At 33.7% G+C, this 13,132-nt stretch overlaps 1 protein-coding gene across 5 annotated transcripts in view; it reads right to left on the reverse strand.

The window, feature by feature from the left end:
- The window catches only part of LOC125662332 (uncharacterized), a 29,174-nt gene that overhangs the window by 1,433 nt on the left and 14,609 nt on the right, over window positions 1-13,132 (reverse strand). For 2 of the 5 annotated variants that reach the window (XR_008797903.1, XR_008797902.1), the window contains exons 3-4: window positions 2,871-3,040; window positions 2,394-2,526 (exon numbers count right to left, since the gene is read on the reverse strand). The exons of 2 other annotated variants lie outside the window; for them this stretch is intronic. The gene's annotated coding sequence lies outside the window, so the exon portion shown is untranslated. Of the gene's footprint in view, window positions 1-2,393; window positions 2,527-2,870; window positions 3,041-6,842; window positions 9,513-13,132 lie in introns of those variants that run through there. One more of the 5 variants, XR_008797904.1, reaches the window with a different exon arrangement.

Genomic DNA, 13,132 nt, shown 5'->3' on the forward strand with positions numbered 1-13,132 from the left:
AGAATTTATCTCTGATAGCTGTTTCTGCATACTTTGTATTTCAGATTTTTGAATAGTCAATGAATCAATAGAAGCCACAGTACCATTATATCTTGGAAAAGAATTAGCAGATTTTAAACTATTCTCTCATTGTTCTATCTGCCTTACTTCTCTGAGAATGGGTTAGAAATCTTTTACAGATTCATATTTATGCCTAGATGCATTTCTCAATTGAGTGTTTATTAATCCAGATCAGAAGTTAGATCTTAACTTTGAATCTTTTGCACTTAAATCAATGTGTCCTAACTGTCCCAACATGGCCCCCATTATCGCAGTTTTGTTTCAAACAACACAAAACTTGGTCGTTCTCAGAGAATCATTAGCCAAGTTGCAACGAAGTTGAACGCGGCTATTGGTTTGGTGATGCGGGCGGACGGACGGTTGGGCGTCAACAATTGGTTTCCGGATGATAACTCAAAAAGTTTACAATCTAATCAAATGAAACTTTGATATATTGTTGGGTACCAGGTAAGGAAGACCCCTATTGATTTTGGAGAGAGAAAAAAGTCAAAGGTCAAGGTCACAGTGACCGAATATAAAATGAAAATTTCAGAAAAATTTGGTTTCCGGGTGATAACTCAAAAAGTTTAAACCCGAATCAAATGAAACTTTGATATATTGTTGGATACCAGGTAAGAAAGACCCCTATTGATTTTGGAGAAAAACGGTCAGAGGTGAAGGTCAAAGTGACCGAATATAGAATGAAAATTTCAGAAATATTTGGTTTCCGGATGATAACTCAGAAAGTTTAAATCCGAATCAAATGATACTTAAAGATATTGTTATGTACCAGGTAAGGAAGACCCCTATTGGTTTTGGAGAAAATGGGTCAAGGTCACAGTGACTGAAAATAGATTTAAAATTAAAAAAAAAAAAATAGTTTCCGGAGAATAACTTTGTTTAAATCCGAATCAAATGAAACTTTGATATATTGTTGGGTACCAGGTAAGGAAGACTCCTATTGATTTTGGAGAAAAAAGGTGAAGGTCACAGTGATCAAATATAGAATGAAAATTTCAGAAATATTTGGTTTCCGGATGATAACTCAGAAAGTTTAAATCCGAATCATATGATACTTAAAGATATTGTTATGTACTAGGTAAGAAAGACCCCTGTTGATTTTGGAGAAAATGGGTCAAAGGTCAAGGTCACAGTGACCGAAAATAGAATTAAAATTCGAAAAAAAATTAGTTTCCGGAGAATAACTTGAAATTTTTTAATTTGAATCAAATGAAACTTGGTTATATTGTTGGATACCAGCAAAGCAAGGCCCCTATTGATTTTGGAGGAAAAAAGTCAAAGATCAAGGTCACAGTGACCAAAAATAGATTGAAAACTTCAGACAGATATGGTTTCTGGACAGTAACTTGAAAAGTTTAAATCTGAAATTAGTTCTTCACAATTATAAATATGCCACATCATTCCTGACTTTACAATGTATCCCATGCAACTCGGCTCATGCACCCCTGGGTGAAAATATTGATTTTTATTTTATTTCTATTGGAGGGGAAAACCAAGACAATATAGGAAAACATACACACAAACATTACAGAAGACAATAGCCATACATAAAACACAATACTTAAACTAAAAGACATTAAAATATTTACGATAAACAAGGATCATAAGAATATTAATAGGACTTCCAGTATAATTCCATATCTTTAACAAGTAAATGAATTACAAGAAAAATGTAAATTTTACCAGGTACCCAGTATTATAAGTGAAAGAAGTATTTAACGTTACATCTTTATCTTCACCTTTCATCGAGTGAATCCATATGTATCACACAGGACTGTCCTATATAACCGTATTGGTATAAAGCTTAAAGTGGCGATTTTGGCGGGCTTTCTGGCATTATATAGTGCACGGGTTAATAAGACAAGCATAATTAATTAGTATTCGGCAAAATCTATCGTTCCACAGTATTATGAACTCAGACCACTGGTCAGTCAAACGTAAAGTTGAATAGAAATAATAACCAGCTGTACAATAAAAGAAAACGTTCACACTGACTCTCTTGGCTATGCGCGCCAATAGGAATACCGATATAATTACAGCGCACAAATATATTCCAAATTAATTGCAACTGTGACATATATACAAGTGACTCTCGGTGGCTTGAACTTCGATCTCTCGAAGTGAAATCATGGTCCTGATCTTTTCCCCTATATAACTAAGCAAATTTACTATCGATCTCTTGAACGTTCGATCACTCGAAGTTCTCGATCTCTCGAAGTGAATTTGAGTCCCGTAAAACATATTTCATTGTTTTTCACTCTCGATCTTTCGAAGTGGTGGTAGTGTATACCGACCGTTACCCAAGCGTATAATTATTTCCGCTTGAACCTTACCTGAATTTTCTTGAATGCCGGAGGCTAGTATGCTCATTGGTAAGTAGATGTTTAGATACATGCAGGTGATGCATCACAAGTGCTTTTTTTTTTTGGAGGTGGACACTTCTAATTGGTCAGTTTTCACCCTATACTGGAGTATTTAATTGTGATGATTAAAATTTGTGTAGAATCCAACTGTGAATAAAATCCGTAATTTTCTTTGACTTGGCAACGAGAAATAATTGATTGTTAATGTTCTTGAGTTTGCACTTTTTGTAAAGTTACTCTAAAAACGTAGTTTGACGTATTTGTTTGAATTTTTCTTTGTGTAAACTGACATAAAATGTATTCTGTTTAGCTAGCGATAGTAAAGCTTAATTGGAAATGAGTTTTGAACACATATTTTACCATGATAAAAAAACACACGAATAAATACATAAACTTTGAAATCTTTTTATTAATGCAATTTTCTTATTTTGAAATCAAATTAACTACCTGACATATATGGAGGAAAACGTGTCAAAACGATCCCATGATCTATAGCTGGTAAACATTTCCGGTTACTGTAAAATCTGAACCATATGGTTGGACCTTTAGTTTCCGAAATTTATCAATCCCTCGAAGTTTTACCAAGCTCCCTTGAATTTCGAACTATCGAGAGCCACCTGTGTATATATAATGATATACATATAATAAAATAGTACACACACACACACACACACACACACACACATATATATATATATATATATATATATATGTATATATATATATATATATATATATATATATAGGTACTTGGCATGGTTTGTGGGTCATGATCCTTAAACATGGTTTATGGGACCCTGCATTTGTAATAGGTTTATTACAAAAGGAACCACATTTTTAAGAATAAATTTTGATGTAGATCCCAAATAAAGAAAAATTATAAAGTTTTCTCATATTTGGTTTCAAAGCTATAGATAACGTTGTGGGTCATTACACTGTGGGTATATGTCCCACAGTGATATATAGTAGACAATTTTATATAACATACTTGTGGGAAGGAACCCACAAACCATATTATAGCAATATATGTATATATTCTTTGTGGGACATATCCCATAAAACGTGTGGATGCAAAAACAATTATATATCACATACAATTGAGTATGATTTGTATAGGAACTTTTTCTTTGGGGTAAATTTTCAACGAAGGACCTGAATCACGCAAGCATGTAATGTAGGTCTGATGCAGCATGTAAAGCATGCACTGAAATGATCATCGATATATAGATGTACCTCAGGAGCAAGTCTGGTTTGTGGACCCCTTTTGACAAGCTGAAAACAGACCAAAACGTTGTCCTTAACCGGTGTCAAAGATCTGCAAAACATCTTTAGATCCATCGTTTATCTAAGTTTGGTTTGTATATCTCCAAAATTATCTTGTAACAGACCAGAACACTTTCCTTAACTGAAAACATTGACGCCTAAAGTGTTGGTCAAATGCAGCATCAAAAGCATTCCTCCGACAAAGCATTCTTTTGGTTTGTATAGTACATGTTGAAAGCTGGGAACAACCAAAACCGTCTTTTAACCGGACTCACTGATGAGTAAACGGCAGGTGAAATGCAGCATTCGAAGCATGCATCTGAAAAGCATTCTTAGATGCTCTATACATGTAATTTGGTTTCAATACTTATTGATATATGTAAAGAACTGACCTAAATGCTGTCCTTAACCAGAGTCACTGCCGTGTAATATGTAGGTAAGATGCAGCAATCAATGTATGCATTGGTCAAGGCATGTAGTACTGAACTATGATTTATATTTATGCAAGATTGATTTGGATACTGGTTCTGAAAAGCTTGGATTAGACCTAAACACTGTCCTTAACCAGACGTTAATTCCAGTATGCTTGTGTGTGTGTGTGTGTGTGTGGGGTGTAGTAGATACAATAATATGTAACATACATGTATCAAATAAACAGCAGTTGCATAGTGGGTAGGAACCCACAAACCACATCAAGTCGATATATACATGTTATAATTTTTTTTTCCTGAAAATTTTCCTCAAAGTAACCATCAGTACATGTAAATTGACCAATCAAGCTACATGCAACAGTAGAATATTAACTAAAGTAGTCAAACAAATTAATTGAATTTCATGATGTTTTCCTCTCAAATAAAAAAAAATCTTTAAAAAAAATTATAGACACTGTAGAGTTCAGAATATTATGGTAATTAAGAAAACTCAATTTTAACTAGTTCTAATTGTAACGGGGACCGTTACATATGTTCCCCAAACCTCCCCCAATTAAAAAATGATGTTTTTGTGAATCTATAGCAAAAAATCATTTTATTTTAGCCTTTAATTACATGTAGTACGTTCAATATGGTCATTTCAGTACCCAAAAATGAAAGAAAGCGTTTCACGCGCATACACGCGCACGCGTGTATGATTCCGAATTTTTGTTGATGTCGTTCAACAGGCATGTGTATCATATACCCACAGTGTGAATTTCATAACGTTTCCATCAAATATAAGGAAGTTATAGCGATTTTAAAATCGTCCAATCAGAATTCAGCACACGTGCATGCACGTGCTGAACAGTAATTCTAACCACAGCAATTTGTAAGGAGTACCAAGACACATCTAAACCATTAATATCAATAGAATTTGATGAAAAACAAAAACGTTATCGTCCTTTAAAAATTGAACATTTAAAAAACGTTGCACGCGCATGCGCGTGTGCGTTGGCATTTTTTGTTACACCGATATATAGATACTCATATTGTCTACGTATGCTGTGAATATCATCTCATTCGCTTCATAAATAAGATAGTTACAAACGTTTTAGTATTATCCAATCAAAATGAAGCGCACGTGCATGCGCGTGCAAATTGGTAATTTTGACCATGCAAATCAGTTAAGGGTCTCAATATCTACCTATGATATGAATTTCAAGCCATTTCAATGAACAACAAAAAAGTTAGACTGATTCCAAAGTTAGTGTACAAATTTTGTAATGCGCGTGCACGCGCATGCGTGCGCGTGCTGACAAAATAACTATTATTTTTCATATGTACAAATGATATACTATCATCCTATTTAGGTTTTATATCGCTTCCTTTAATATTCTGATTTTCCATTTTTTGTACCAAAATTGCGATGCACGTGCGCGCATGTGCATGCACGTGCAGACAAAATGACTATCACTATGCACATCTACAAACGTTATACTATCATCCTGGAAAGTTTCATATCGATCCCTTCTGTAGTTTCTGAGAACACTACCGGACAAAAAAGTACCGGAGAAAAAGAATAATAATAATAAGAACTAGTTTTAATTGTAACGGGGACCGTTACAGATGTTCCCCAAACCTCCCCCAATTAAAAAGTGATGTCCTTGTGAATCTATAGGAAAAAATCATTTTATTTTAGCCTTTAATTACATGTAGTACGTTCAATATGGTCATTTCAGTACCAAGAAATGAAAGAAAGCGTTGCACGTGCATACACGCGCACGCGTGTATGATTCCGAATTTTTGTTGATGTCGTTCAACAGGCATTTGTATCATATACCCACAGTATGAATTTCATAACGTTTCCATCAAATATAAGGAAGTTATAGCGATTTTAAAATCGTCCAATCAGAAATCAGGACACGTGCATGCACGTGCTGAGCAGTAATTCTAACCACAGCAATTTGTAAGGAGTACCAAGATACATCTAAACCCCTAATATGAATAGAATTTGATGAAAAACAAAAACGTTATCGTGCTTTAAAAATTGAACATTTAAAAAACGTTGCACGCGCATGCGCGTGTGCGTTGGCATTTTTTGTTACACCAACATATAGATACACATATTGTCTACGTATGCTGTGAATATCATCTCATTCACTTCATAAATAAGATAGTTACAAACGTTTTAGCATTATCCAATCAAAATGAAGCGCACGTGCATGCGCGTGCAAATTGGTAATTTTGACCATGTAAATCAGTTAAGGGTCTCAATATCTACCTATGATATGAATTTCAAGCCATTTCAATGAACAACAAAAAAGTTAGACTGATTCCAAAGTTAGCGTACAAATTTTGTAATGCGCGTGCACGCGCATGCGTGCGCGTACAGAAAAAAGAACTATTATTTTTCATATCTACAAATGATATCCTACCATCCTAATTAGGTTTCATATCGCTTCCTTCAATATTCTGATTTTCCATTTTTTGTACCAAAATTGCAATGCACGTGCGCGCGCGTGCATGCACGTGCAAACAAAATGACTATCACTATGCACATCTACAAACGCTATACTATCATCCTGGAAAGTTTCATATCGATCCCTTTTGTAGTTTCTGAGAATATACCGGACAAAAAAGTACCGGAGAAAAAGAATAATAATAATAATAAGAATAAGAAACAGAGTAAAAACAATATGTTCCCAAACTTTGTTTGGGGAACATAATAAGAATAAGAAACAGAGTAAAAACAATATGTTCCCAAACTTTGTTTGGGGAACATAAAAATGTGATAACCATGATACAATCAATACAATTCCTCAAACTGACATTCTGCATGACCAATTGATTCGTGTCAGGTGCAGGACAAACCCTCAAATCATGAGCAACTACAGTGTCAATAACATTCTTAAATTTCTGTTACACAGCAATGGTCCAGACACAGTTTCTCACATCCCCACCGACCTTCAACAAATGAAATGATCTAAGAATGACATAGCATTAAGTTTTAAGTAACCTCTGTGTCTAGTTATATAGATTCTTTCCTCTGATACAGCTATGGCCCAGACCAAAATTTCATACATTTTTCTCCTTGTGACCTTGTCTAAATAACATCTGATAAAGGTCACAACACAAAATATTTTCTCCTGGTGACACCAGGTCAAGGTCATGACAAACTCATGGTCATGTCCATCTCTGTGTCAAATATAAATGGCCAATCCCCCCCCCCAAGTTATGGCCATGGCATGGCAATCCCTCCTCAACACTTGTCACCTAGACAGGCAGATAAACAGACAGACAAGGCAAATCCTATATACCAGGCTAACTTTCTCTGCAGGGGTAAAATAACACTAATAAGATAACACTTTTATTAGTTAAAGATTATATTTTATTTCAAAAAGTTAATGGGGGAAATTTTTATGCATTATTTCATATACAATATTAATAGATGTGAACATTCTTGATATCGATAAAATACTTTATCTTAGGTATTAATTTTTTTTAATAATGAAAGATCACATAAGAATAGATAGCTGAAAATAAATATGTCATAAAAAAAACCCCAACAACTTAGGAATTAGATTTGCATTTTTTCTTCCTCATTTAATTATATAGTTTAATTTGATTCACTGTATATAAATAACCAAGTCTCTGATACGACTGTAGCTCTATTGGTTTGGACTTGAAATATTAAAGTTTATCAGGTCAAAACTGTAGAAAGAGTAGCATTTTGAAAGAATTTTACAAATTATTCTACTTCTAGTAACCATGGCAACACCATTTATTGAAATCAAATACTGATAAATAGAATTATGAATTTTGATGTAATCTACTTGTGTACACAATTTTATTCAATCAGACCAAAACTGTAGGAGGAGAAGTATTTGAAAAGAATTTCACAGATTATTCTAATTTTTGTAACCATGGCACCATCATTCGTCAAAATCAAGAACCAATAAAGAAAATTGTGTGTCTTGATATTGTCTACCTATGTAATGAGTTTTATTGAAATCAGACAAAAGCTGTAGGGGTAGTTAACAGACAGAGAGACAGACAAAAAGAGACGAACAAACAGACACACAGACAGACGGATAAAGGACACTTTACCATCGCATATATTCTTCTAGTCTAACCAGAGGTGCCACAGTCACCTTGTGGTTGCCTGCAACAAGTGTTGGATTAAAACCCCCGAAGGTTGGATATAATAACGTTTTTCATAACCTACCCATTAGATACAATATAACAATTATATACAATATGTAACATGACTGTCTTTTTAAACTATAAGTATTTCTAAAATGCATTTGTATTATACTTTTAAAATGTATGAAGTAATAATTGTGCCATACTCATAACAGTGGTTTTTCAAAACAACTTTACATCTTTACACTAATGCATTTCAAACCATACGCCAGGGACACATGATGCAGATAGTTATCATAGCGAGTATACTCGCATAATATTTCGATCATGTTCACTTAACCTTAAACAAAAACAGTGACATATATGAGATTATAACATCTTAATGCTGACATTATGATTTTAAAATGACTAAAAACTTCAACCATGAGGTAACACCCCTTGACAAATGATGCAGACAGGAAGAAGAGAGTGTATACAGGTATAATATATAAACATTCAATCTTCAATCTAAAACATTTAGCATTCAGTAGGACCCTTGTTTATCTACCTCTAAGTTAATTCAGATGACCAAAAAATAAGTCTGGGGTATTTTTTCAGGAGTAATTACTGTTCCAGTCTAAAGTTTCACAGAATCATGTTTGACTGCATGACAAAAGTCCTAACTCTGTTAACTCATTTACGTCTCAGCATATGTTTCACTTTACTCTTTATCTAATAAATATTTTTATCAGCAAGAAATTTTTTTTTTTTTTTTTTTTTACTTTCAGTGCTTCAGCATTTCTTGCATGTTTTTATCTTTAAAGTTCTTATTAAATTCAAATCTCAGGACATTCTCCTCATCCACTGTCCATCTTTTTCTCTTTGATGGAAATGTGGTGCTTGATGGTTCCTCCGACAATTTTTCATCAGTTGGGACATAATCCTCGTCTTCTTCATAAGAATATGTGAATCAAATATAACCGGAGCTCAGTGAATAAAATTCTACATTTGTAAGTTAAAACAGGGTTTTACTACAGCTTCAAAAATATGTGCACAAGCACTATGTGGCGTGTGAGGAGAATTGTTTATATCCTCTTAGAACAGTTTTCTTTAAAAGCATGTGAAATGGAATAAATTGAAAGTATACTAATTGCTTTGAAACTTCCTTCACATAAAATTTATCCCCTTGGATAATTTTTTTCTCTCAATTTAATCAGAAACACTTTCATTCATTCCTTGATCTATTTCTGCATTGAAAGTAACTTTTCTTTTCCTGTTTACATGTTGGTTTCTTAAAAAAAAGAGGAAAATCCTTTCATATATACAATACATATTTGCACTATACAAACCTGTCTTTCACTGATGAGGATTTCAATATTGATATTTCAATTAACAAAAAGTATCACTTTTTCAATATATTGAAAATCTTGGAGCACATGTGCTCATTTAATTCAAAGAAAATATAATTAAAGAGACCTTCTTTGAGAAAATTTAGTATTTTATGCGAATTTCTTCAAAAAGAAAACAAATTTGATAGTCTTTTTTTAATATAAATAATGCACAACCCTGTTGTAGAAATTACATCAATACAGAATTTGCTGCGAAAAACATGGTAGCCTTAACAGACATTTACATTTAAAATGCGATCCAGGATAGTGTAACTGTCAGAGTAACTTAATCCTGCTGAAAATGTGGCCATATTTTTTAAACCTGGTGCTGATTTTACACAGTTTTAGTTAAATTATATAATATATATGTAATGTATTGATTCTCATAAAATGTATCGATATTGTAGCAAAACATTTTAAATCGATGATACATCAATATCTAATACATCAATGACAACTCTACTCATGCTACTGAAAGGCAATTGACAAAAGGTTACTGCTCACTAATATGAGGGGTGTCCCAATAAATCATGTACTTTTGAGATCTTTTTCTGATGTTATACTGACATATTTTTAGATAAATATGTATATCTCAATTTTACACTACATGAGAACATCAGATTTTAAGTTGCCCTGAAAGGATCATTTGAGTATAAATATATCGTTTGACCTATAGGCATGATAGGGCCGGTATTGGTTTCAGCCTTTACAAAAAGTTTATCGATTTCCGTTCCAGTCGATGACTTTAGGCCACATACAAAAAGTTATTTGTTTCTTATGCATTGCTTAAGTTCTAGTCAATATACATAATGTGTAGAGGGAGGAGAAACCTTTCACAGACGTTTTCTGTGCAGCATTAATTGTTTACTCAATTTAAGTTTGTTATCTTGAAATTTCATATGGTATTTTTCTTAGTTTAGTTTCATCAATGCCACCGGTTGTGGAAGCCAAAGGATAGGGCACACTTTTCATGATTGGGAGGTACCAGGTTCGATTCTTGTTCCTGGCTCCACCTAAGATGTAAACTTAGAAAGTGTCTGTTTCTTCGCCAAGAGCCCGGCACTAGAAGTGAAAGTCAAAGGTCTTTCAGACATAAACCTTAACTGACCCCACCCAGTTTTTATCTACAAATCTTCCTCCAACATTTTTTGGCAAAGAATATCACCGATGCACACATTTTCCTCAAGGAATGAACGGCATCTACTCTGTAGTTTTTCTTCCACAAGAGTACTATTTCCCAGAGAGGTTCTTCAAAAGCATATACAGTAATTTTTGCTCGGCATGATTTTTTTTCATGGCACCTGTATTGAGTAGCACAGAGTGAATGATTCTTGTCCTTGAACAATGTGTGCTTACAGTGAGGTATAGTTCCGGTTGATTGCTTTTTATTTACAGAGAATTTATGATCTACATTCTCACAAATGTCTTTTTCATCAAGGACGAACATGCATTAAAGAAAGATCGATAACTGAAGGAAAATACACAATCCTGTTTAAAAAATAAAATTAGGCGAAGAAAAAAAAATAAAGGTGTGTGAACAGTGGATTCGAACCAAGACCCTAAGAATATATGTTTCTTTTGAGTACCAGGCCGCTATTAAAAAATTGTTTGTTGGGTGTTAGCCGCCCGACCCTCTCAAAAGGTCGCCGACCCAAAAAAATTTATTGGTCCAACAGCGATGTTTTTTTTTTGGGGGGGGGGGGTTATTGTCTGGTGCGGAACAGAACTGAGTTCGAGCCATATTTTAGCCGTCCGAGTCAGTAAAGCGTTTGACAGTCACCTTGCTTCGCTTCAAGCGCTCTCTTGATGGTTTGTTTCAAAATGTCCGACCTGAAGAGGACAAAATCGTATGCAACTTTATGCGTAAATATAGAGTTTAAAAACTCAAAGGAACGAAGCAAAGCCAATAGACTGCTTGAGTTTGACACGGATTCAACTGCGGCTGACGAACGTAAACACAACATAGAGCACATGTCGAAGTACATATCTGATAAATTTATTTTCCAAACCAAGCCATTATAACAGATTCTATGCTAGTTGGAATACCCAGGTTACATGATGCTTATAGTGCCTGGTTAATAGTTCATGCAGAAATGTACCTAACATTTATTTCAAAGCTTTTCTTATAATTTGAAAAAAGATACAAATTCCATATTGTTTTCAATGTTTTAGACTTCTACTTTACATTTTATACTCAAGAAAAACTTTGAAATTAAATCCACTCATCATGCTTTTATGTTACTGAGCAGTACTTATATATTTCATTTAGAAATTTCAAATCTACATAAAACAGTTGTCACACTAGTTCCATGTGTCGGACATGTTTAATGGAATATATAACACTGCATGCCTACTAGCATAAAGCAGAGGATGACTAAGAACTAAAGGGTGCATACACAGAACAACACAAAAGTGCAAAGCAAAACTAATTCTTATTTATAAAGTGGTGCAAAGTGGTGTACTGATGAATAATGATGTTATATACAAAAGCAGGTATATAAATATGATAGAGCTGAATATGATAAGGCTGGCACATATGTATACATTTAAAAGCATATTTAATAAATGACAAAGAACTTAGCTAATTAATGAAGAGATATAATATAACAAACAAAATATACAGATATATGTAGACGATGTACAAAAAATTCCAGCAGCACTGACATATGTGGGAGAACAATATTTAATGCACGAAAAAAATTTAATCCTGACCAAAAAAAAAGAATCCTACCTACCTACCCATCATCAAAGGGGTAGGGTAGGCAAATGCCCAACAAACAATTTTTTAATAGTCACGGCCCCAGCAGTCTAAGCGTCTGAGCTATCCTTACTACAAAATCAATGAGATAAATATAAACCAGGATGTTAGAAACAGGGTTTTGCATTTTTTGTCGGTTTTTTGTAAATTTCAATCAGATCGGGGTGCCCCTAAAAAATTCTTTCTTAATTATTCCTTCGATAAAAACACCTATCAAATTATCATAATTTTTTTTAGGGGCAGGCCTGTCTGAAGGACTTCTAGGGCAAAATTTCTGCAAAAATCTGTGCTTTAACAAGGGAAATGCTGTTTTAGCCAACTTTGAGTTAATTTTAAAAATGCAAATGCTAAATTTTAGGTTCCAAATGCAAATTTGAAAAGTTTAGACATATATTGGGTAGAAAATAACAAACGAATATTAATTTTCAAATATGACTTTTTCCGCGAAATTGTTCTCTCCTATAGGTCTAATCTTTTGAAATCCTGAAAACATCCTTTACTGTTTTTGAGTATAAATTAGACCTGAGTACAAGGGTATGGCACAAGCCCCCTGATACATTAACACCAGTGGTAACCTGTAAACTATCGTCCAAGCCAGTTTTTTAAAAAAATTATTCAAAATAATACATAGACTGAAAGAGTGATCATTTTTAAGTCACTATATCAAATTTTAGACATGTAACATAATTTAAATTGGAATATTTTGCCTTTTAAGTTCAATGCTACTAACCACCATTTCAAACTACAGCTACATGTGATTTTTCT

Source organism: Ostrea edulis, chromosome 8 (genome assembly GCF_947568905.1).
Source record: "Ostrea edulis chromosome 8, xbOstEdul1.1, whole genome shotgun sequence".
In the NCBI taxonomy this organism is placed as follows: Eukaryota; Metazoa; Mollusca; class Bivalvia; order Ostreida; family Ostreidae; genus Ostrea; species Ostrea edulis.